Source organism: Pseudorca crassidens, chromosome 7 (genome assembly GCF_039906515.1).
Source record: "Pseudorca crassidens isolate mPseCra1 chromosome 7, mPseCra1.hap1, whole genome shotgun sequence".
Lineage (NCBI taxonomy): Eukaryota > Metazoa > Chordata > Mammalia > Artiodactyla > Delphinidae > Pseudorca > Pseudorca crassidens.
This window is the reverse complement of record NC_090302.1, coordinates 108565196-108585840: the sequence shown is the minus strand read 5'-3', so window position 1 is coordinate 108585840 and position 20645 is coordinate 108565196. Positions and strand designations below refer to the sequence as shown.

The following is a 20645-nucleotide window of genomic DNA, read 5'->3' as shown; positions in this document are numbered from 1 at the left end:
GGCCCAAAGGTTTGATAATAATCATTTAAACAATTTCCTACACGATTCCAGCATTTTTTATCTATTGTCCCTTCCTGTGGGAACCATGGGCAAACATCAGACAAGAACATAAAAAATTCACGCAAATCTTTTTTTTCTAGCCTTAATCTTCCGCATCTTGAGGGAATCCTCGATCCCCTGAAGAAAGAGTTCATGGGAACTCAATTCCTGTCCCATATTTATAGCTCCGCTTACCTTATCCTCAGGTCACGACTGCCGAAGGGCGGCCAGTCCTCCGGGGACCTAATCAAGCTGCACTTTCGAGTAAGTCTCGCGGCGGCTCAGTGGGTGCCTGGCCAGGCGTTCGTAAGCGTGCTACCTCCGTCAGGATCCGTTCCTCGAGCCCCACGTTGGGCGCCAATTGTGTACGGCCCCGGGCGTCCCCGGGAGTCCCGACCAGCAGGACAAATCCTTGTGAGTCTGAGGAGGAACCTGTGGGGGTTGAAAAAAGGGGGAAGGGCAGGAGACGCGAAAGAATGGAGGCAAGACAGAATTCTGATCAAGCCTCAAACTTTTATTGCTGCGGTAGCTGTATTTATACACTGCAGAGAAAGGGGGGCGGGATTCAGAATGAGGGAAGTACTTGGCTAATCATCATTGGTGCTGCATGCGCGGGCTTTCATTTTAGGCGCGAACTTCTATCTCATAAATCAGGAAGAGAAGCAGGGTGTCGGCCATCTTCTAATGGCGAAAACTTCTTGGCTCCCAACAGCAGAGACGGGTTCATGAGGTTGAAGGAAAGAAGCCGTCTCCACCACGTAAAAGTGCAGAGTGAAGCAGCAAGTGCTGATGGAGAAGCTGTAGAACCCAAGAGATCCAGCTCAGATCGTGCACGAAGGTGGCTGTGTAATAAGGAAGACCCTTTGTATTCTATTACAAGTTCATCACTAAAAGGATGTTTCCCAGAAGCTTAAATGATACATAAGGGCCCATCTCTGGGAACCCTGCCCCCCAGGTAGTGAGCATTCAGCTAAACTACCTGTGTTTAGCTCCCAGGAAACATCCTGACCAAGCCCACGTGTGAATGGCTGCAGGAAGGAAGAAATTAACCTATCCCCTCTGGAGGCTGACTGAACCAGGACTTTACTCCCACCCTTTCAGTATAAAAGAAGTCTGAATTCTCACTAGGGGAAGATGGCTCCTTGGGACACGAGTCTACCATCTTCTGAAGCCAGCCAGGAGCCTTGCTGCTTGTGGCCCGCGGGCCCCAGATTGGGGGATATTCTGGTAAGGCCCGGGCAGCTGCTGGGAACACTTGTCCTGAGACTCTTTCCTTCAAAATTCCCGGAAGCAGCACTGGCTGCCCCTTGGCAAATGGAGCAGGGAATTGACATCTGGGAGCTGACAGGCTCAATACAGTAGGGTAAGTCACTCTGGTGTACAGCCAGAAATTTTATTTCCTCTGTTTTGGGCTTTTTTTCTCCAGAATAAGGCAATTTGCTTTGTATTTGAGTGGGGTACCCTGTTGGAGAGAGGAATGAGTTGCTAGCCTTGTACCTGATCTGTGAGCCAGTTCGTTTGTTTCTTTGGATGCTACTAGCATTTGTGTGTGCCATTTGTGTTTTGTTTGTCTGGTATTTCTGTCTTTCAAAATTGGGGAATGTTTCAACTAACCCTAAAGAAAGTCCTCTGGGGTGCATTTTGCATAAGTGGTCTGATTACAGCTATGAACCCATGACTGACAGGAAGGTGACATTTTATTGTAACAATGTGTGACTACAGTACCTGTTAGGGTCTCCAGGAGTGGCTTAGGCAGGGTTATCTTGGGACCCTGTGCACCATGTACTGTCACCCTTGCTGTGTTAATTACATCGTTTGTGGTCTCCTGTATCATTGACCTGGCCAAGGAGTCACATTGCATGGGGGTTGGGTTGATGGTTCTTGTGATATGTAAAACCCCGAGACAAAACTCGAGGGTTTATTTAGGGTTTTCTGTTTGTTCTTTGGGTTTCTCATTTCATTTTGTTTTGGTACCATTTCTCCATTTACAGACTGATGTCAAATTGAGGAAAAGAACCAAAAAAACCTGTCTGCTCTTGTCCAAAAGTGGGACATTCCCAGGGAAAAGAGAAAGTTTCCACTTGGTTCCTAAAATCACCAAAAGCCCCATCCCAGAATTCAGCCCAGTTAGTTAATGCCAAGGCAAAAAGGCATCCTTTTAATGAATGGTTAGAGATGATCAATTGCTATTTATGGTTTCACGGTGGTCTTTGAGTGGCTCTATAGCTGTTCTGTGAAGACGTGAGGAAGAATGATGAAATCCTCTATGAGAAAGCATTTGTGCTCTTATATCAGGGTGGGAAAATGTCAGACAGTTGTCACCTTATGGTAAAAGAAACCCAAGGGAAAATCTGTCATACAGGAAGAAAGGAAAGGGAACAACGTTTAGGATATGGTGCCCCAACCTCTGGCCAAGCTGGCTGTCCCAGCTGCTCTAGCTGTTATGCCAATATACCCACCCCTCCCACTGCCTCTCATTCCCATCCAGCCCCAATTCCTGACACTGGGGCTCAGGAAGCTGTGGTACTGGCTCCCCCTCCTTGTAGGGATCAATTAGAAAATCCTGTGTTAGTTCCTGGGGCACAGGGACCTGGCCTGGTATCATGATCTAAGACCCAATAGGGCACCCAGCGTGGGCCAGGAGCCGCTCCCAGGGCAGGGCGGTTTCCTTTCCGTCATTGTCCTGTGGGGGCCTAAATGCAGTGTGAGCTTGGAATCCATAACAGCTACACTAAAGAACAGATTTTCAGTGTAGACGAAATGCCTTATATTGGAAGAAGGTGCCACCTAGGAATTTCATAGCTAGAGAGGAGAAGTCAATGCCTGGCTTCAAAGATTCTAAGGACAGGCAGACTCTCTTGTTAGGCTCATGCAGCTGGTGACTTTAAGCTGAAACCAATGCTCATATACCATTCCCAAATTCCTAGGACCCTTAAGAATTATGCTAAATCTACTCTGCCTGTGCTCTATAAATGGAATGACAAGGCCTGGATGACATGACATCCGTTTACAGCATGGTTTACTGACTATTTTAAGCTCATGTTGAGACCTACTGTTCAGAATAAAAGATTCCTTTCAAAATATTACTGCTCATTGACAATGCACCTGGTCACCCATCATCTGATGGAGACGGACAGTAACATTAATGTTGTTTTTATGCCTGTTAACACAATGCCTGCAGACTATGGACTGAGGAGTCTTTTTGACTTTCAAGTCTTACTATTTAAGAAATACACTTCATAAGGCTATAGCTGCCATAGATAGAGATTCCTCTATCTATGGGCAAAGTCCATTGAAAACCTTCTGGAAAGGATTCACCATTCTAGATGCCATTAAGAATATCCATGATTCATGGGAAGAGGTCCAAATAGCAACATGAACAGGAGTGTGGAAGAAGCTGAGTCCAGCCTTCATGGATGACTTGGAGGGGTTCAAGACTTCAGTGGAGAAAGTCACTGCAGATGTGGTGGAAAACGTAGGAGAACTAGAATTAGAAGTGCAGCCTAAGGATGTGACTAAATTGCTACAATCTCATGATAAACCTTGAATGGGTGAGGATTTGCTTTTTTTAAAAAATTAATTTATTTTTGGCTGAGTTGGGTCTTTGTTGCTGTGCGCACGGGCTTTCTCCAGTTGCAGCGAGTAGGGGCTACTCTTTGTTGTGGTGCGCGGGCTTCTCATTGCAGTGGCTTCTCTTGTTGGAGATCACAGGCTCTAGGTGCACGGGCTTCAGTAGTTGTGGCACGCGGACTCAGTAGTTGTAGCTCGCGGGGTCTAGAGCACAGGCTCAGTAGTTGTGGCTCATGGGCTTAGTTGCTCTGCGGCATGTGGGATCTTCCCGGACCGGGGATCGAACCCGTGTCCCCTGCATTGGGAGGTGGATTCTCAACCACTGCGCCACCCGGGAAGCCCCGAGGATTTGCTTCTTATGGATGAGCAAAGTGTTTTCTTGAGATGGAATCTGTGAAGATTGTTGAAACAACAACAAAGGATTTAGGATATGACATCAACTTAGTTGATAAAGCAGTGGCAGGGTTTGAGAGGATTGACTCCAATTTTGAACGAAGTCCTACTTTGGGTAAAATGCTATCAAACAGCATTGCCTGCTACAGAGAAATCATTCATGAAAGGAAGAGGCAATGGATGAGGCACACTTCACTGTGGTCTTATTTTAAGCAGTTGTCACGGCCACCCCAGCCTTGAGCACCCACCACCCTGATCAGTCAGCAGCACCCACATTGAGGCGAGACCCTCCATCAGCAAAAAGATTGTGGTTTGCTGAAGGCTCAGATGAGGGTTAGCATTTTTTTAGCAAGAAAGTATTTTTTAGTTAGGGTATGTACATTGTTTTATTTTATTATTATTATTTCCTCTTCTGCCTGAGCCGCACGGCTTGTGGGATCTTGGTTCCCCAACCAGGGCTTGAACTCAGGGCCCCGGCAGTGAGAGCACAGAATCCTCACCACTGGACCGCCAGGGAACTCCCTGTACATTGTTTTAGACTTAATGCTATTGCACGCGTAACAGACTGCAGTATAGCATAAACATAACTTTTATACGCACCGGGATACAAATTCATGTGACTCGCTTTACTGCAGTATTCGCTCTATTGTGGTGGCCAGGAACCAAACCCACAGTACCCTGAAGTATGCCTGTACTAGTTTTGGTGTAATCGGTTGCTCACACTGTAGTTGGCGATGGGCAGAAGCACTAAACCTGAGACCCAGGGCTGAGTTTCAGTTCCTGCTCTTCCCCTGGTTCTGTGTCACTCTACACTTTGAGCCTGGTTATTGTCCTAGTCAATTCAGAATCAATAACAAGGATACCGTAGATTGGGTAGCTTACCCAACATTTACTTCTCACATTTCTGGAGGCTGGAAACCCAAGACCAAGGTGCCAGCAGATCCAGTGTCTGGGTGAGAGCTGCCTTGTCACCGTGTCCTCACGTGCTGGAGAGAGAGTTCTGATCTTTCTCCTGTGAGGACACTCAACCCATCATGCGGGCCCCAATCTCATAATTTTATATAAACTTAATTATCTCCCGAAGACCCCCACCACCTAATACATCCAATGGGGGTAAGGACTTCAACATATGAATTTGGGGGGTGGAGGGAGGAACATAAGAGTTGTCTTTTAAAAATAGCATGAAAATACTACTTGCCTCACAAGTTTGTTTAAAGGGTCGAGCGTGTACAGAGCACCCAGTGCCGAGCAAGGCCCAGAGAAGAGTCAATAAATAAATACCAGCGTCTTCTCTGACCACACTTTTCCCACCCCATTGTCCCACTTGACAGTGGACCATCCCCTCCGTCAAATGGACTTGGAGTGCCTGCCCGCAGGGTTGCTGCAGGAATCATATGGGAGTGTGTTTGGAGAAGCTTCGTAAACCAAAGCAGCCCGTGAGGGCTGTCATTAGCGGGTCAGGGCCTGTCTCAGGACAGTGTGCGCTGTGGGTTCCTCTAGGGAGGCTCAGATTGGGGCGCCCCAGGAGTCACTGCACTCACGTGGACGGATGGAGAGCGGCGGAGAGACTTGTCCACACTGCTGACCTCGGGCCCACACGTTACCTATGGCCAAAGAGTTGGGGCGTTATAAAGCTCAGACTCCAAGGTAGAGAAAGGCATGTGACTCCACAGTCAGGAGACGCTGAGGTCACTGCATGGGCCAAAGATACAGAGAGGAAGCAAAAATGCCAAAAATAAAAGACCCTTCCTAACCACTTCCGAAGAAAGCAGCAGAGTTTTGCTGCGCTGTGAGGTTTGCGCCCTGCCCTGAGCCGTCCAGGGGCTCTGCCCTCGGGTCTTCCTGAAATGGGAGCCGGGCTGGGCAGGCTCAGGTCCGGTAAGCGCGCAACCCTCTGAAATCATGTCCTGGCAGCAGGCGAGGAAGTACGCAAACAGGGAGGGAAAGAGGAAAGAAAACAACCATGACTTGGTCAAATCATGCCACAGGTCCCTGTGTGCAGAGTTTGGCTCTCTGAAAATGTTGTCTCAAAATCTTATTTTCCTTTTTCCCCACCTGTATTCCTTTATTCCCAAATACCTGGACAAAGCCATAAATGAATACATTTGTAAAGCAGGCTATACAGCCACGAAACTGAGTGCAGAACAGCTATATAAATCAGTATGGGTCAGCGTTAGGCGTATAACATTGAACCAAAAAATATGTCCCAAAACTCGGATGTACACCATTCTAATAAACCTCAAAATAAATAGGACTGAACAATTACCATTTACAGATTCATAATTCACAGCAATACTATTTTTAAAAAGGTAAAATAGTGATAGAAGTTCAACTTTGAATATTTATTACCTATGAGAGGGAGGAGGTAGATAGGGAAAAAGTATACAGGTGATGCACTTTCATGGCTAACACTGTTACTCCTGGGTGGGTAGCGGGGTCACAAACTCACGTCATTATCATGTTCCATCACCTACGTGTTTCACGTACTCTCTTAAAATCTGGATTCCTTTTATGCAATTTTCCTATAATATTTTCCACAGAAGTGAATATAAACATATTAAAGAATTTTGAAAACTTAAAAGGGAGAAAGTCTTCCACAGTCCTACTATTTCAGCTTTCCCTCTGCAGTGGGTCTCCTTTTTACCCGATCATAATCACACTGTACATAATTCTGCTTTCTGTTCTTAATTTGGAAAACTGTTTATAATAGTACCTGAAAATCTTCAAAGTCATCCTTCTTCATGGCCACATAGTGGAATATCTCTACTTAATGAAAATTCCAAGAATATCAATGACTTCTGTATAGTATACTTAAATTTAAAAGAAAATACATATGGTGTTGTATGAGTCTCCTAGGGCTGCCATATCAAATTACCACAAACTGGACTGAAAACAGTAGAAATTTATTCATTCACAGTTCTGGAGATCAGAAGTCCAAAATCAAGGTGTCAGCGGGTCCATGCTCCCGTCAAAGGATCTAGGAAAGAATCCTTCCTTGTTTCTCTCGTAGCTTCTGGTGATTCCTGGCAGTCTTGGATTCCTCAGCTTGTAGCTGGCCACTCTCATCTCTGCCTCTGCCTTCTTATCTTCACATCCCCTTCTTCTCAGTGTGTCTCTGTGTGTCCTCCTCTTCTTCTTTTTTTTTTTTCCTGGCTGTGTGGTGCGGCTGTGTGGTACGGTCGGGATCTTAGTTCCCCGACCAGGGATCGAACCCAGGCCCACAGCAGTGAAAGCACCGAGTCCTAACCACTGGACCACCAGGGAATTCCCTTCCTCTTCTTATAAAGACACCCGTCATTGGATTTGGGGGGGGGGGCAACCCTAATCCAGTAGGATCTCAACCTAATTACATCTGCAGAGACCCTCCTTCCAAATAAGGTCACACTCTGAGGTTCTGGAAGGACATGAATTTTGGGAGATACTATTTGACCCACTCCAGCTGCCTTCTTCAAAACTCTGAAATGCCAAACACTGGCTTTTGAACAAGGTGTCAATGGGCTGCCACAAGCCAACCAACCCAAGTGCGCTGGCTGTTGCCTCTTAATCATATCGTAGAAAGTTGGCACCAGAAGAGACCTTGGAAATCTGTCCAAACTTCTCATTTCATCAATGAGGAATTTGAGAGTCAGTGGAAAGGTGATTCATCCCAGGAGACTCCAGTTTCCAGGTATAGTCAAGGAGTCTGCCTCAGACCAATGTTAACTGGGCCCAGAATAAACTCCAGCCTCCATCTCAAAGAGCTATTTCAGGATTGTGTTATTTACCTACTGCCAAGTAACATTAGCACACCATTCCTTAAAACACATCTACTATCGCACAGCTGCTGTGGGTCAGGAATCTGGACACAGCTTTGCTGTCCTCTGCTCAGGGTCTCTCACAAGGCTGTAGTTGGCCAAGGTTGAGGTCTTGTCTGAAGGCTCAGCTCAGGGAGGATCCGCTTCCAAACTCACTTCTGTGGTTGTCAGCAGGATTCAGTTCCTTTGGGGCTGTTGGACTGATGAGGGCCTTAGATCCTAGCTGGCTTTTGGCTGGAAGCCACCCTCAGTTTCTTGACTTAAGCAATAGAAATTAATTTTTTCACAGTTCTGGAGCCTGGAACTCTGAGATCAAGGTGTCAGAAATGTTGGTTTCTTCTGAGGCCTCTCTCCTTGGCTTACGGATGGTCACTAAATCAGGTTCCTGAACCCAATTCTAATTGGGGGGGCGGTGGTCCCCCATACCAACAAACAATCCTCAGACACCACCAGGGTATCTTACAATTCAACTCAATTCTAACATGTCTACCCAGAGATAGCATCAGATCCCACAGGTTAAGAATTCAATCCTACAAGACTGCCCCTCTCCCCCACTTCAGACACAGTTAATTTGCTAGAGCAGCTCACAGAACTCAGAGAAACATCTTACTTACTAGAGGACTGGCTTATTGCAAAAGAATGTAACTCAAGAACAGCCAGGTGGAAGAGGTGCACAGGGCAAGGTATATAGGAAGAGATGGGGCACTTCCATGCCCTCTCCAGGCACACGGCTCTCCCTGAATTTCCTCGTGTGCACCAACCCAGAAGCTTTCCAAACTCCATCCCTTTGCGTTTTTTGGATACTTCATTACCTAGGCACGGTTGATGAAATCATTGGTGACGGCAACTGATCCAACCTCCAGCCCCACCCACCTCCCCAGGGGTTGGGGGCAAGGCTGAATGTTCCAACCCTCTAGTCACTTGGTTGGTCTCCCTGGCAGCCATCCCCCATCCTTAGGTGGGATCCAAAAGTCACCTCATTCACATTTATCACTCTCAACCCTTAGGAAGTTCCGAGGGTTTGGGGAGCTGTGAGTCAGGGACAGAGACCAAATATATGTGAGGAATATATTTTGGTCATCTGGGTGACCAAATATGTAGTTTTTATATATCACAGTGTCACAGTCTCCTTTTCACCGTGTGCTCATGTGGTCTTTTCCCCTCTGAGTCCTCTGCCTGGTCTCTACATTTTTTCTTCTTATAAGGACAGCAGTGAGATTGGATGAGGGCCCACCCTAAAGTCCTCATTCTAACTCAGTCACCCCTTTGAAGACCTTATCTCCAAATATGGTCACACTCTGAGATATCGGGGCTTCAACAGATGAATTTGGGAAGGGGCACAATTCAACCCATAGCGGGGACCTGGCCTCATTTCGCAGCCCTTACCACCCCTGGCTCTCACCAGAACCCCGGCCCCAGCGTCTGCCTGACAGGATGGCTGGACCAGCAGCCCTGGAGCTCAGGGAAGACCCTTCCCCTGGGGGAGAGTCCAGCGTACTCTGGAAGTCAGCCCCAGTGCCCGGGGCCCGCAGGGGACACCTCTGGACAGCTGTTTATCCTCACCCACAAATTCCCACTCACTCGTAGGGGCCGCTCCCCTCACACCCCGGCCCTCCCTGAACTGCTGCTGAATGCGGCCCCCAGCTCCGTGCAGCTCGCTGGCCCACCAGGGACCCTCACCCCGCAGGTCTGTGCGGCAAGCGATTGTGTAGAGCTCCTTGGAATGCATTCTTCATGGGATTCCCCAAGGACACACCCTCCTGGTCTCCCTTCTCTTTACCACCAAGAACTAGCTCACTGCTTGAGGACTAGTAAGGGCACCACTGCATCCAGACTGACTCATCCCTTTTTTTTTTGCAGTACGCGGGCCTCTCACTGCTGTGGCCTCTCCCATTGTGGAGCACAGGCTCTGGACACGCAGGCTCAGCGGCCATGGTTCACGGGCCCAGCCGCTCCGCAGCATGTGGGATCTTCCCAGACCGGGGCACGAACCCGTGTCTCCTGCATCGGCAGGCGGACTCTCAACCACTGCGCCACCAGGGAAGCCCCCCCTTTTTTTTTTCATTCCTTTTTTTGACTGCACTGCATGGCATGTGGGATCTTAGCTCCCCAATCAGGGATCGAACCCACGCCCCGTGTGTTGGAAGCACAGAGCCTTAACAACTGGACCACCAGGGAAGTCCCCAGACGGGCTCATCCCTGAGATCAAATGTCCCAGCCTTGCTGTGAGGACAAAAATGTGTTCATCAAGAAATTGTGATATATATATATGTAACTGAATCACTTTGCTGTACATCTGAAACTACGCCATTGCAAGTGAAGTATACTTCAACTTTAAAAAATGGTTAGAATTTTGTTTTAATTAAAAAATAAAAAGAAATTATGAACAACAAGGTCCTACTATATAGCACAGGGAACTATATTCAATAACCTGTGATAAACCATAATGGAAAAGAATCTGAAAAATAATGTATATACATATGTATAACTGAATCACTTCGCTGTACAGCAGAAATTAACACAACATTGTACATCAACTATACTTCAATAAAATAAATTTAAGAAAAAAAAAAAAGGACGTTATGGAACCAAAGCAGGGAGGATGGCGCCATCATTAGAGGAAAATCCTGCAGGTCCCATAGGTGCTGCCCGGCCAGACAGCCTTCAGAACTGCATTCTGCTGCCCGAGAGAATGTCTCCATCCCATAGGTGCTGCCTGGCCAGACAGCCTTCAGAACTGCATTCTGCTGCCCGAAAGAATGTCTCCATCACTCTGATGACAGTTTTCTTTCTCTGTGTGGGCGATGAGAACCACTCACTTCTATGGCCAGAATCTTCCAGAACTGAGCAGAAGTTATCCCTTTCTTTAAGGCTTACATGCTCTATTTCTCCCAACTCCTCACCACCCTCTTAGTTTCTCCCCAACACTGAGGCCAAGTATTAGTTACCACTCCGTCATAATCCCTGAATTGTTTTTTCTTCTGATAGAGAAGTAGTTCTCTGAGCCAGACTCCTCAAAAACGGGAAAAGGACCTCAGAGCCGCCAGCTCAGGGAAGCCTCTGATGGACTCTGACGTGACAAAGACAGTGTATGAAATGCAGAAGGGGGCCCACGACGTGGTTGTGTACCTTTGTGCATTCACCTCCTCATGTCTGTGAATGGCTCCCCCCAGGGTCATGCAGTGAACAGTCTGCACAGCTATTCAGTGTATCCTGGAGAAAGATAAGATACAGCAAGAAGGATGCAGATGTGGCCAGCGGACGATGGCCCCCACATGGGGCTGGCAAAGTGCACTAAAGCTGACAGAGGAGCCCTTTCAGCTTTACTAGGATAGAGAAGAGGAATGAGGAGGCCTTGGGCTGGCAAAGCACAGAAGGAAGTGAAGGCCTTTAACTCCTTCCTCCTTTCATTTTCACCAAAGTGCGTGAAGCTCAGAGGGGAGGGGCAAAGCAAGCATCAGGTGGCCTCTGATGTGCAAGGTTAGCGATGTGCACCTTGCCCTTGTTCGTGCAGGGGCTGGCGCCGCGGAGGCCTCCAGACTCGGGAGTGAGTCCGGCACAACTGGCCGCCCTGGGTGAGGCCTCACCTCCACACTTTCTGTCACAGTGAGAAGCAAGTTTCTGGACAGTAAGAGACAGAGACCAAATGGCTTTGTGTTCCCTTTATTTCCTGACCTCCCGACTCTCCCTGGGCCACAGGGTGAACCTTGATGGGCGCCCAGGACCTGCAGCCAAACTCAGGGGCAGCACACTGGAGAGTGGCTTGGAGCCCCTCTGTCCTTCCCCTGGGGCAGGAAGGGGGCCCACAGAGATGCGCTGCCGTAATTCTGCTGCATCTGTGATACTGAAGGGCAAGTGTCCTGGGTTTGAACTGTCCAACAGAAACAATAAAATGCCAGTGAACTTTGTAGACCCAGAGGCGCTCCTGCAAGAGATCTGCCGGCAGGAGGCAAGGCGTTCCCCCTTCTCTGCCTGGCACGTTTGCTGGGAAAGGGGAACGCAAACCGTGTGAGGGTCCAGACTAGACAGGGGTCCAGCTTAGCTCCGTCTGCCCCCGGAGGAGAGAAGCTTATTGCACAGTGAGTGCTGCGGCCTGGGGCCGGGGGGTGAGCGGCCAGGGGGCTTCCGGTGCAAGTCCACGGACTTATTCAGAGGAGGGGCTGGGATGAGCACCACGTGCAGGGACAGAAACGGGGTCCTGGAAAGGGACAGAGGTGAGCAGGGTACCGTCCCTCCCTCCCAGGGCTCCCAGTGTACTTACTCCGAATGACCACAAGCCATTAGCTCCAGTAGCTCAGGAGGGTGAGGTCCTTCCCGCCACGGGATCAATAAACGCTTCAGGGAAGAATTGCGTTTATTCTTAGCCTGGAACTCCGGTGGAAATAAAGAGGGGGAGACCATTGGAAGCAGAGGGCGCTGCGAAGACAAATTCGAAGTTCCAAAGGCACGACAGGGAAAGAGCGTATGTAGAAATTCTTCGAAACAGGAGCCGTGCCATCACCATCACCCCAGCCCTTCCCCTGCTGAGTCCTCACCCCCAGGCCCCTGGCCACACCCAGCCCTCCTCAAGATGTGCCTGCCTCGTCCCTCGGCCCAAAGCTTTGTTCCTGCTGTTCCCTGACTGGAGGGATCTGGGGCCTCTGCTCCCCAAGTCCCTTCCTCCTGTTCAGACTCTACTGTCTCTCAAAGTCTAACTCCGAGGTCACTTTGGTGAAGCTGTCCCAGATTCTCTCAGTCAGAACCCCCGTCCTGCTCTCTTTCTCCCCCTCCTTTGCCGGACACGGACGTGTGTGTGTGTGTGTGTGTGTGTGTGTGTGTGTGTGTGTGTGTGTGTGTGTGTGTGTGTGTGTGTGTGTGTGTGTGTGTGTGTGTGTGTGGTGTGTGACGTGTGTGTTTGCGGTGTGTGTGTACACGTGTGTATTTGTGTGTGTTGAAGTACAGTTCATCTGGCTCCCCAGTAAAATGCCACCAGCCGGTTGGGCTGCGCTCTGGGGCCCCCCTGCTTTCTGCCCGCCACCTTCCCCCGGCACCTGGCTCTGGGAGGGCCCTTGGCGGCGCTGGTTACTGCTCCCGACTGATTTGCTGAATCGCAGCCAATGAGCAGATTCCGTGTCCCAGCTTTAGTGCTGACTGGCTCTGGGTCCTTGGCCAGGTTACCTCACTGTTCTGCCTCAGTTTCCTAATCTGTTAAAAGATCTTACAGGGTCGACGTAAAGACTGAATGACATTGTGCACTGAAAGTGCACGTAGACTCTTATGATCTTTCTTTTGGCCCTGTCTCGCTGCTGGCAGGACCTTAGTTCTCTGATCAGGGATTGAACCCAGGCCCTTGGTAGTGAAAATGCGGAGTCCTAACCACTGGACTGCCAGGGAATTCCTTACTATGATCATTTATATTTACTTGTTGTGTATGTATAACATATATTTTAAAATCTGTCTTGGCGAATTCCAAAGTCCCTTTCCCCTGGAACCCAGAGATAAGAATTTGCTTCAAGGACTGCCGTTGAGCAGAAGAGGCTGGCCTGTCCTTGGGCTCACAGCGACCTGGGAGTGTTCTGGAAAGACAAAGGCATACCTGTCATCCTCTTTGCAGCTCAAACCACAGGTCAGGCTTTTAGAAATCCATAAAATATTTAAGGCAAAGCCTTTGTTACACCATAGCTGGTCAACATTACTATAAATAAATGAACATTATCATTCATCACAATAAAGGGGATGAGAGACAGGTGACTTGATTGTGTAGCCCTAACCCAACCCTAATGCAGAGAAGGGAGAAAGTCAAGTGATTTAATGAAGAGTCTGGACATTAGGAATTTGAGAAAAAAGACTCTTGCCTTTAGAGAAACCATCCATGAGCGCACTGCTTGTGGAGAAAATGGCCCTTGGGTCTTGGTGGGGAGGGCTGTCCCCCATCCCACCCCAGGCACTGCACTGTTCTGCGTTGGGTCCATACTGGAGGCCATGCTTTCAGGGAGATAGTGGTAAATGGTAAGAAACCCGACCAGGATGAGGTCAGGTCTGGGAACCGAATCCCAAGAGCATGAGCTGATGGAATCGAGGCCATTTGGCCCAAATCAAAGGATGTGGCGGCCTCACCTGGGCAGAAAGTGATACTTGAACCTGGGGGGGCGGGGCGAGTAAGACAGAGATCTAACTCCGTATTCAGATGTCAGGGAGACCTGGTGAGGCAGCAAGCATCCTAGCACCCTCGCTGTTCAGGCACAAGGCTAGTGACCACCAGCCAGGGTTCAAGTTACCTATAGAAAGTACTACTTGCCTTGTAACCTTTGGCAGTGGATGTATGGGCTATTGTAAACAGTTGACCTCCGGGAGAACAGAGAGCCTGTCGAGACCCTCTCTGTATTCCCAACATCCAGGACAGTACCTGGCACGTACAAGGCCCTCAGTCACGTTAAGGTGCCTTTCAATTTTAAGATTACTTAGACTTTTTCAAGGACGACAAAAATAAATAATAATGCTACTGGACTTCCCTGGTGGTCCAACAGTTAGGACTCCACGCTTCCACTGCAGGGGGCATGGGTTCGATCCCTGGTTGGGGATCCCACATGCCATGCAATGTGGCCAAAAAAAAAAAAAAATGCTACTAAGAGAGACCTCACCAAAAAGGCTCCACTAATGTGGATGTAGAAATATCCTCTAAACACCCTTTCTTCATTTATGCAGCAAACACCCCATCACAAAAGGCACAAGAGGTCGGTTGTAACCACCAGCATGTTTTTGACCTGGGAGTAACACATTTTCCACATATTCAGAACCAGCGACAATTTCTCTACTAGTAAGACTAGCCCAAGGGAAGTCCCTGAGGGTAGACTGTAAAGCAATGCTGAGCAGGCTTTTCACGTTTCCTCTCTTCTTGCCATTGATTAGTTTTTACTATTAAGCTCTGTGGAAAATACTACTATCACCCCCTGCATAATTATCAAAAGCACAAAAACATTCCAGATTTAGGAGCAGGGAGAAAGAGGCTGGGGGAAGAAATGGCAGGGTCTCATAATAATGAGGATCTGTGGAGGCCACTACTTGGCTAGAAGCTTTCCCTGGTGTTACGGGCTGAATCGTGTGTTCCCCCTGCTGCCCAATATTCATATGTTGAAGCCCTAATCCCCAGTGCTTTTTTTTTTTTAATTTATTTATTTTTGGCTGTGTTGGGTCTTCGTTTCTGTGCGAGGGCTTTCTCTAGTTGCAGCGAGTGGGGGCCCACTCTTCATCGCGGTGCGCGGGCCTTTCTCTGTTGTGGCCTCTCCCGTTGCGGAGCACAGGCTCCAGACGCGCAGGCTCAGCAGTTGTGGCTCACGGGCCCAGTTGCTCCACGGCATGTGGGATCCTCCCAGACCAGGGCTCAAACCCGTGTCCCCTGCATCGGCAGGTGGACTCTCAACCACTGCACCACCAGGGAAGCCCTCCCCAGTACTTCTGAATGTGACTGTGTTTGGAGATAGAGCCCTTAAAGACGTGATTAACTTAAAATGAAGCCAGGCCTTGAGGATGGGCCCTAATCCAACCTGACCTGTGTACTTATAAGAAGGTGAAATTGGAACACAGAGAGACACCAGTGGTGCTCAAGCACAGAAGAGGGACCACCACAGGGCTGAGAGAGACAGCGGCCATCTGCAAGTCCAGGATGGAGGCCTCAGAAGAAACCAACCCTGCTGACGCCTTGATCTCAGACCTCCAGCCTCCAGAACTGTGAGAACACAAACTTCTGTTGTTGAAGCCCTCGAGTCTGTGGTTCTCTGTTGCAGTAGGCTGAGCAGACGAATGTACCTGGGATACTCCCTTTCATCCTTATAACCACTCTGATTATGTTGCAGAAGAAATCAAGGCTCACAGACGTCAGTTAACCTGTCCCAGTTCGCACAGTGACTGAGTGGCAGAGCCTGGATCTGGCATGAGGTTTGTGGGTTGCAAAACTCACATTCTGGGCTTCTTCCCTTCTCAGCTCTTGTTGCAAATTCACCAACTTCCCCCACCTACTCCCTGATGACTAATCCACTACTTCCCTTCACACACACGCAAATTAGATGACTAACAATCAGAAGATACTTTATTCATCCAGTCACAGACCAATGCCAATTAGAGGAGGTTTTCTCACCTCCACAGAACCCAACATAAATAGACTAAATAGATGAGGATGGGAGCTCACACAGGCAGACATCTGGAGAAAACAAAGGATTTCATATCTCACCATGCATTTCTTTTCTTTCTTTTCTTTTTTTTTTTTGAATTTTTTTGGCTGTGCTGTGCAACATGTGGGATCTTAGCTCCCTGACCAGGGATCGAACCCGTGCCCCCTGCAGTGGGAGCATGGAGTCTTAACCACTGGACTGCCAGGGAAGTCTCCTCACCATGGACTTCTAAAATCTAAAGACATCCTCAAGCAAAAGAAGAATTCATGAGAAATAAAAGATCTTCTCTGAAGATTAGTTGATTTTTGAAAAGTACTTATTGGCCATCTACAGCAAACAAGCCTTCTGAAATCGATAGAGAAATTACACCATCTGTCCATGATGACCTCACTGGTCTCTAAAATGAGCCGGAGCAATGACTATGCATTTAAATGGGAACAGTTTACTCTTTACCTTCCCTTAGCAAAAAGAATCTCATACTCAGAAACGATTTCTGCTGGTGTACGGTAATAAAACTTTTCTCCCATTTGAGCCCCAGATGATGGAGAACTCTGAATTGGGGTACTTCCCTATTGTCACTCTTCCTGATGACTTTGCTGATTGTATGTTCTGTATTCACTGCTGACGGCATGGAGCTGCTTTTTCACAGAGAGCTAAGTCAACAGATCTGTCTCTAGGGGACACTTAGTACCTAGGACAGAAACAAGTCTGACACATTCCAGGAGACCCCCAAGTATGGGACCGAAAGCGGACTCGTCAATTCTCTGTAACTCAGACCCCTTTGCGAGCTCCTAGGCAGCCTTGGAGTGGGTCCAAGGGGACACATTTTGCTAAAGATGGTGCCGGTGACCTGAGAAGAAGAGACAGGAAACACATGGGCTGAGTCAGGAGACTTAAGGGCACGTGACTTTGGCAAATGGCCCAGCCTCTCCTGGGTTTTCTCATCTGGAAGAAGCCTACCTCAGAGGGCGGCTAAGAGGCTCCAAGTGGGAAAGATTATGAGGGTGAGACTGCTTTGCAAACTGTAAAGAGCTATGAGTACAAACATACTCACATGTGTGGTCAGCACTCTTGATCTGGAGTGTGTTTCCTGTGCTGGGCGCTTGGTGCCTTACATGTATTAACTCCCTGCCACGGACTGAATCGTGTCCCCCCAGATTTCACATGTTGAAGCCCTAACCCCCAGTGAGATGGTATTTGGAGATGGGGTCTTTGGGAATTAGCTAGGTTTAGCTGAGGTCCTGAGAGTGCCCTTATCAGAAGAGACTCCAGAGAGCTTGCTTCCTCTCTCGCTCTACTTTTAATTAAAAAAAGAAAAGAACCCCCATTGCTTCAAATCCTTGCCAACATTTGGTATCGTCCATGTTTTAAGACCAGAACTTTCTATATATCTTGCTCTGGCCATTAGAAAGTGGGAGGAGCTTTGTAAACTTGAAGAGTGTATTTGTGGGTGTTACCAAACCAAACTTGGTTCCGCTCACCCAGATGTGCAGCAAAGCCAATATATTGACACCGGGTTGTGGTGAAGGAAAGTACAGCATTTATTGCAGGGCCAAGCAAGGGGAATGGACAGCTCACGCTCAAAAGACCTGGACTCCCCACTGGCTTTTAGGGAAGGGTTTTTAAAGACAAAGTGAGAGGGAGGGTCTGGGGTACATGATCAACTCATGGACATCCTTGTAATTAGTTGGTGAGGCGGTAACAAGGTGATCTCAATTATCAGTTTTCTGGCTCCAGCTGGTCTGGCGTCTAAGTGCTGCTGGTGGTCCGAATGTAGTTAGCATCTTCCACCTGATGGGGGGTTTTTGTCTCTGCAAAACAACTCAAGGATATGGTTCAGGATATTATCTATAGTCCTTGAGGAGGAACTAAAGGTCCTTGACTCTGTTTTATGGCTAAACTATTATTATTTTGTCTTGTTTCACTGTTTTCCTTTGTTTCTGCATTTTTAAATTTCTCTGATTAAATCTGCTGTTTGGAACTTGAGGAAGACCTAGGAAGTTAAAGGTTTTTTTACAAACAAGAGGTGGGGAACATGGCGGGAGTTTGTCACCAGGAAGGCCCCATAGTGTCCTGCTTGGTTTCATGGGCACTGTGGTTGGTGCACTACACAGAATCTAACTTAAATTATCCCCTCATAACAACCTGTTTAGAGGCTGGGAAAAGTGAAGAAACTTTGGAACTAGAAATCAAACCCAGGTTTTTCTGGCTCTGTTTTTTTTTTTTTTTTTTTTCCCTACCCTGGCTAGGACCAGTGGGAAAAAAGAGTGTTGATAAGGGAGATTGTAAGCAGATAGGGTAGGGGGTCCTGGAGAAAGGGAGCCAGGAATGGTTTTCTTGGTACAAGAGAACCCATTTTGGCCTATGCCCTTTTGTGATCTAAGCCTGGCCACAATGCTTGCCCTTGAGTAGGTCTCAGTAATTAATGATTTTAAGGGAACAAAGGAACGCAGGAACAGAGAAAAGGCAGTCAAATAGTGCAGTGATAAAGCAGAGTCCTAGTTTCTCCTCAAGGGGTATACATAATAATATATCCTTTTAAAAAATTTATCTCTTGTGGCTGAATGGCATGTGGGATCTTAGTTCCCCGACCAGGGAAGTCCCACCAATATATCTTAGAGTTCTGCGGGAAAAAGGTCCCTACCCAGGTGGAGGACAGAATGATGACGTTGACCCTCCCGACTTCAGTCAGCTTAGCCCCAATTCTGTGCTAATGGTCCTCTGCTCAAGCCCCTTCATTAATATGTATGTACCCTTAGCTTAAACCTTCCCCAGTTTTGCTGTTTGGGGAGACACTGCTTTGGGAAAGATCTCCAGTGTTCTCCTTCCTTGCTGCAAGTAATAATACATCCTTCTCTTTGTGATCTTTGACTTGGTTGTGTCTGTTGGCTCAACATCCACCAAGAGGTGAACCCAGCTTTCAGGGAACAAGATCTCTGTGCAGGAGACTATTGTCAACTCTTCCCATTGGTCAGAGCCCTCCAGGAAGCTCAGAAGATTCTGGTTCATGGTAGAATCCAGTGCTTCTGGCCCTGTAGGCTTGAGTGAACTGGGGGCAGGGCATAATGGGGGAAAGAAATCCTCCTTCAAATACTTCCTTCCTTCCACCTGCTAGAGGTCTCAGGAGATCACGCTCTCAGGCTCATAAAAGGCCTAAAGTAAGAATTAGGGGCCCAAGGAGACCTTCAAAAGGTCTTATCTGTGGGACTTCCCTGGTTGTCCAGTGGCTAAGACTCTGCGCTCCCAATGCAAGGGGCCTGGGTTCTATCCCCAGTCATGGAACTAGATCCCACATGCATGCTGCAACTAAGGAGCTGGTGAGCCACAACTAAGGAGCCCGCCTGCTGCAACTAAGATCCCACACAACCAAATAAATAAATAAATATTAAAAAAAAGAAGGTAGAGAGAGGATTTGCTCTTATCAGTTGTCACTCTGTTGGGTTAACACCTGGGAGGAAGAACTAGCTGATGCCCAAACCGTCAGACTCCACTGTCAGCTACTAAAGAGCCCAGTAAATATCGACAAACCATCCATTAAAAATCTCTCCACCACCAGCCTAACTTCTCTGGATTTAGAAGCTGGCAGAAAGAGGTCAGTGGAAAATGAATTTACAAGTGTTTACAAAAGAGAGAGAAACAGATCAGATATTTCTTCAGGAAAGGGACTTTTTAAAGGACAGCCAGAAAAAGTGGGGGGGGGAGGGTTGTTTCTACTTTAGCCTTTTCCAGTACTTCCTTAATCAACCCTCTTTTTAAATTTTTTTGTAATAGTTTTATTGAGATATAACTGACATACCAAAATATTTACTCATTTAAAAGTGTACAATTCAATGTTTTTTTTTTTACTATGGTCATAGGGTACATATATATCCATCACCACAATCAATTTTAGAGCACTTTTATTACTCAAGAAGTCCCATACCTTTTAGCTATCACCTCCCAAATCTCCCATCTCCCTGTCTGCCCCCCCAGCCTGAGACAATCACTAATCTACTTTCAATCTCTATAGATTTGCCTCTTCTGGACATTTCATATAAATGGGATCATATAATATGTGGTCTTTGTGACTGGCTTCTTTCACTTAGCATAAATGTTTTCAAGGCTTATCCATGCCGTAGTATGTACCAATATTTCATTCCTTTTTATAAATGAGTACCATTCTGTTATATGGGCATATGGCGTATTGTGTATCAATTTATCAGTGGATGGGCACTGGGTTCTACCCTTTGTTTATTGTGAATAATGCTGCAATGAACATCTGAATCCAAGTTTTTGTGAGGATATGTTTTTATCTCTTTTGGTTGTATACCTAGGCCTCTTTTCCAGAAGCTCAACAGGCAAACATCTTCTGCACATACAGGCCAAGGCCCTTCTGTACATTCTGAGAGCTATTCCCTGGTCCCAAACCTGGCAAGTTAAGCCAAAATTCTATTAACCTTCAAAGTCCATTTCATTCATTTATGAATTCACTCAGTGAACAAGTGTTCGTTCTCTACTAGGTGCCAAGCACGCTACTATGTGCTGGGGATGCAGAGGGAACAACACAGGCAAAATCCTGGTCCTCTTGGAGCTTAAGAACCAGTGAGAGCAAAGAGGGAAGTAACATAGATCCTGTGGCATGTTGCTTCCTCCACGAAGCACTCCTGGATCTCCCAGGAATGGTTCAATTCTACTCTAGTAGTACCTGTTTATTTTTCTTTTG

The 20645-nt window shown here is 47.6% G+C and overlaps 1 long non-coding RNA gene across 1 annotated transcript; it reads left to right on the top strand.

Moving 5' to 3' along the window:
* The first annotated feature begins 208 nt into the window (after positions 1–208).
* LOC137228205 (uncharacterized) lies at positions 209–10510 on the top strand. Its single transcript, XR_010945195.1, has 3 exons — positions 209–303; positions 752–1402; positions 9657–10510. It is a non-coding gene; the product is annotated as an uncharacterized lncRNA (long non-coding RNA).
* The last annotated feature ends 10135 nt before the right edge of the window (positions 10511–20645 follow it).